Source organism: Thalassophryne amazonica, chromosome 8, assembly GCF_902500255.1.
Source record: "Thalassophryne amazonica chromosome 8, fThaAma1.1, whole genome shotgun sequence".
NCBI lineage: Eukaryota > Metazoa > Chordata > Actinopteri > Batrachoidiformes > Batrachoididae > Thalassophryne > Thalassophryne amazonica.
Genome location: NC_047110.1, coordinates 86,935,040 through 86,941,039, shown reverse-complemented (window position 1 = coordinate 86,941,039; position 6,000 = coordinate 86,935,040).

Genomic DNA, 6,000 nt, shown 5'->3' with positions numbered 1-6,000 from the left:
TGCCCAGACCTTGGGTCATCTTCAAGGCTCTCTCTGCCCCTCTTAAATTCAGCTGCCCACTTCTGTACTGTAGATACGGAGGGAGCTTCATCCCCTAATGTAGCAACCCCTTCTTATGCAGGTACTTAATCACACCGCGATGCCAGATTTTGTCCATTTTTGCCGTTTCCCTCTACCATGAACTTTCAAACTTGGCTATGAAACACAAACTACCTCACAACCTGGAAGAAAATAACAGTTAGTCATCAGAAGAGTTGAACTTAATGCGTGCCAAGTTTTATTGAAATGGCATTTCTCCTTCTTGGTGAGCCTTAGAACTTTTCAGTCTACCCTCATATATATATATATATATATACACACACATACGAGATCTGTGAGAAAAGTACCGGACCTTTTTATTTTTTTCAAAAACTATATGGATTTGATTCATATGTTTTTACGTCAGCCAAGCTTGAACCTTCGTGCGCATGCGTGAGTTTTTCCACGCCTGTCGGTTGCATCATTCGCCTGTGGGCAGGCTTTGAGTGAGCACTGGTCCACCCCTCTCGTCGTTGTTTCATTGCGAGGAAATGGCGGAATGATTTGGGCTTTTTTCCATCAGAATTTTTTCAGAAACTGTTAGAGACAGGTAGCTGGAAACCATTCAAAAAATTTATCTGGCTTTCGGTGAAAATTTTACAGGCTTCACAGAGAATAAGGAGTGTTACTACCGCTTTAAGGACGGCCCACAATGGCACACGCGGCTTTCCATGAGCAGTGGTCCACCCCTCTCGTGGGATTTTTATTGCGAATAAAGGTCTGAATGATTTGGAGCTTTGCTGCATCAAATTTTTCCAGAAACTGTGAGAGACCTCCAGGTGGACACCATTCTGAAAATTCAGATGGCTTTCAGGGACGATTTTATGGGGATTACACAGATTAAGGAGTGCTCCAGCCGGTTTAAAGACCGCCCACAGCGGCTGAGAGCGCGGCGCACTCCGAACGCCGATCGACAGGCTGACACCCCTCTGAAACAACCAGATCATTTCCAACATGTAGGCTTTGTTGATCCGGGACGTCGTCTGACTTCCACAAAAATGGCAGAAGACATAGACATCAAGACTTTTTCGGCACATTCCACTGTTGCAGGAGTTTTTTTCATGGAAAGAGAAGCGGAGGGATGCGCCACAGAGCTGCGAATGGCACGGGACAAAAGCACCTCCGTGTTGGTCTCACAGGACGGCTTTCAGATGGCTTTCGGTTTGGGCTTGAGTCCAGAAGATCATGGGTTCAAATCCCCGCCTGACTGGAAAATCACTAAGGGCCCTTGGGCAAGGCCTTTAATCCCCTATTGCTCCCGGTGTGTAGTGAGCACCTTGTATGACAGCACCCTGACATCAGGGTGAATGTGAATGCAGTCCATTTACCATTTACAATGATTTGCAAATCCTCTTCAACCTATATTCAACTGAATACACCACAAAGACAAGATATTTAATGTTCAAACTAATCAACTTTATTGTTTTTGTGCAAATATTTGCTCATTTTGAAATGGATGCCTGCAACACGTTTCAAAAAAGTTGGGACAGTGGTATGTTTACCACTGTGTTACATCACCTTTCCTTCTAACAACACTCAATAAGTGTTTGGGAACTGAGGACACTAATTGTTGAAGCTTTGTAGGTGGAATTCTTTCTCATTCTTGTTTGATGTACGACTTCAATTGTTCAACAGTCTGGAGTCTCCATTGTCATATTCTGCGCTTCATAATGTGCCGTACATTTTCAATGGGCAACAGGTCTGGACTGCAGGCTGGCCAGTCTAGTACCCGCACTCTTTTACTACAAAGCCACGCTGTTGTAACACGTGCAGAATGTGGCTTGGCATTATCTTGCTGAAACAAGCAGGGATGTCCCTGAAAAAGTCGTTGCTTGGATGGCAGCATGTGTTGCTTCAAAACCTGCACGTACCTTTCAGCATTGATGGTGCCATCACAGATGTGTAAGCTGCCCATGCCATGGGCACTAACACACCCCCATATTATATTGGTTTCCTGATCAAGAGGACCAATAAAAAACTAATTCTTCTCAACCAGAGGTCGAGGAAAAGTCATTCCTGCAACTCTTTACATCCTAATATCAACCTGTCTACCCTCGACCATTTGAAGTTAGCCTAAAAATCACATTAGCTCTGTATTACACCACCCTCCACTGCTGTTCAGAATTCAATTCAAGATTCTCCAGTTTACTTACAAACTACTAGCGCCATCCAACATCTCAAACCTCCTTAGCTCCTATTAGGTCTCTCAGATCACCCAAGACGGTCGAGGCAGAAAGGTGACCCAGCTATCTCTGGTTTGATCCCTGGATTACAAAATGGCTTGTCACAGGCAATTTGATCTACCATTTCCATCCACACATCCATCCACACATTGAATCTGTCAAAAACTCATTTTTACTGGCTAGCAGTGAGCCTCCATCACTTCCTAGTCATTCCATCTGGAGTTTTGCTTGCCTTGTCATTGTATTTATGTGTTGTTACATACTATCTATTTATTGACTATAGCAGTGCAATCTTTGTTGGTGAGGAATCATTTACTGACCTTGACTTCATGGAAGATGCTGAGATCTTTTAGGAATCCATGGATACCCTGACTGCAGCTCTTTAGAAGCTGAGTGAGGAATTGGCACGTCTGGGCTCTACAAGTGTTAAACTTGTAGAGTCATTGACTTATTTCAGCAGTGACATTGATGACCTTCTTGACCTTTAAGAGGGATGCCTGGAAAGACATAAGGTCACTAGACAGAGGTGTCTGATACCTTTGCAAGAGAACAAACTCTAAACCTTTAGGGGCCTGGAGCTTCCTGCCTTATTGTGTGGTTGTGAAACTTGGACTCTAGCCAGTGACCTAAGGTGACGACTGCATGTTTTTGGTGCTTGATGTCTTTGGACAATTCTTGAGTACCGCTGGAATGACTTTGTGTCAAATGAGCAGTTATTTAGGGAAACTGAGAAGAGAAGTATCACTTGCACTGTGAGGAAACATCAGCCACATTTTAGCCGACCTCAACTTTACCTAAATTCTGGGTGTTTTAGTGAAGCTTAGGGCTAGTTGCCGGCGATCACTTTAGTATCTTGTTTTTCTTGTTGATTATTGCAGACAAATGATACTGTATTTTTTGTCTTTCTGATGCCTGATTCTGTTTTTTCTCTCTGTTTAAGGTGCAGCTCCATCCAGAGACGGGTGTGGTATTTGTACTGAAGACCCCCCTGTCCTGTGCACTAACAGCATTTCTTGTATATTCGATTTGTGAATTGTTCTGTAATTTGTGTCTGTAGCATGGCCCAAGCAGAAGGTCACCCCTTTGAGTCTGGTCTGCTTGAGGTTTCTTCCTCAGAGGGAGTTTTTCTTTACCACTGTTGCTCTGGGAGTTAGTAAGGTTAGACCTTACTTGTGTGAAGCTCCTTCAGGCAGCTGTGTTGTGATTTGGCGCTATATAAATGAAAATAAATTGAAATTGAAAAATTCCAAATAAGTACAGTAAACATATACTGACGTATTATACAACAGATACATTCAATAAGCAGACCAAAAACTTTCTTGAACCTTTACTCAGATCTGTGATGCAGTATTAAACATACAGTCCAATCCACACCAAATTCGGTCCTTGAGAGCTACCTTCCTGACACTCTTAAGCATGGTTTACACATAGACGGTTTTGTCGGTGGGTAGAACGTAGACCGAAGTTCGCGGTAGTTCCGGCTGTTTTCGCGGTGGAAAGGGGCGGAGCATTTCGCCGGGGTTTTGACCACCGTAATAGCCGCAAGTACGTGGATAAAACGCAGCTAAATCCGCTGAATAGAGCGGCGTTTTGACGCCGTAGCATCCGGCACACGTCAGGCAACGGGGATTAATACCCAGTTCTATCCTTTACAATCGCAGGTTAAGATGCGCGTGAGAACGGCGGTGTTCTGCTGCCGCCGATAATGCCCTGTGTATCGCTGGATTTATCCAGGCAAATCCTGCGTTACTCCAGGAACTTTTGCATATAGGCACTGCCCCCAGAGTATAATAGGCTGAAGCAGCAGGAATACATGCCTCTGTCACTGCAGGGGGAGGGAGATACTCAGCCTTTTCTTCTCTTTCCTTTTTCCCTTCCTCAACGTGTTGCTCCGTCTCCACCACATGGCTACCCTCTGCTTCTGAACCAGACCTCTTGGTAAGTCCTTGCCGCTGCCAATTTTCTGAGGAGGCATACTGGAGCTTCTCTGCAAAAATATCTGGAGCTGGCCGCGAGTGAGAGGCCTGCATGCAGCACGCTAGCGTTTTTATATTGACCGCCGCCTATCGGCTGTTTGGAACACCGTTAACCGGGAGGTGGTGTTTAGAACGGCGTACTGTCTGCTAGCGCCGCCATTTTGTCTGCCTCTGTCGCCAGTTAAAACACCCTTGAGGACGCCGATGTGGGCTCTATCGCCGTTTTACACACCGTTGATTAGGGATACAATGCCACCGCCAATTACAGAGGTGTAAACTGCGCCACTACAGGAAGGGACAGGATGAAACGGCGATTAAAAAGTATCAAACGCCGTTGTTCGCATTGTCTCCGTCGTCACGCGAATTCTCCGGGAGCGCTCACGGAATTATTCGACATGTTGAATAATTTTTTCGACGATTCCCAGTAAAGCCGGAAAAAAGCCATGCCATGCTAGTGCCGGCGTTAACAACGGCGTGTGATCCTTAAGACGGCCAAAAACTCTTCCGGGAGGCTTCCGGGAGCTCTTACCGTCTATGTGTAAACGGGGCTTTAGTTGTCTCCCTGCTCCAATACACCTGAATCCAATGAAAGGCTCATTAAAAGTCTGCTAACGAGCCTTCCATTGGATTCAGGTGTGTTGGAGCAGGGAGACAACTAAGAGTGTCAGGAAGGTGGTTCTCGAGGACCGAACTTGGCCACCCTGATCTAATGGCATATCATTAATCAAGAATAGTATGTGTGTGACACATGGAACTATTAAGGAATACGAGGCCAACAATGTATTTAACACATGAACCGTGTGCCACATGCTTTCTTAATCTCTAAATTCAGTGCAATGTTCCAACTTGGAAAGTGTTGCACTTCATTCATTAAAATGTTCTCTGTGTAAATTTATATTTTCCCTGAAAAGTGGAAGCCTGTTGAGAGGAGGTCTGTGCATCGAGAGTTAAAATGAGGACACGATGACTAAAACTGAAATCAAGCATGCCCACCTCCCCCCTTCAACTCCACTATAAACCCTGTCAAAGTTGTGCTTGAGGAGCTGTGTGCGTTTGTGTGCACATGTCCACTGTACATTTTTAAGAGTTCTGCCAAACATGGATCCATGTAAGGTCATTAGCCCACCTCGGATATCTCTGCTTTGTGTCTTAATGGCAACTTCCCAAACACTGAGCTCCTCTCTGCCAGGGCTTCCCACAACTCACATTAACTCACTCATGTGTGCGCGCGCACACACACACACACACACACACACACACGCATGTACAGAGGACAATCTGACTGTCAGAGTAGGAGCTCTGACAGTCTATAAATAGTGACTGGTCGGATTGCATGCTGTCCAACGTGAGTAGAAGGAGATACTGTATATAAAGTGTTTGTATCTATCATGACTTTAGTTCTACAGTAAATTTCATGGTGCATTAAAATCAACATTTATTTAAAACTGCATTCTTTCTTAATAGTCAGTTTAAGAGGTTTTTCATATTGACAATGCCACAGAAAATAACTTGCAAGTCTTGAAGCTTTTGAATCTCTCATGGTTTTGGTTGCAAATTATTGGCTGAGCTGAAAGGATTAATACATGAAAAAGTTTGAACTGTGTTGAACGCTTAGTCGCCAAAGCGAAGGTAAAACAAGGTCGACGTCCACAGGATTGTATGACATGTGACATATGTACCCCATAACATAACTAAGCACGTCAGATGATGGTAATTATTTTGTATGATCTTTTACCAAAATTGAAGTAACTTTAACTTTTGAC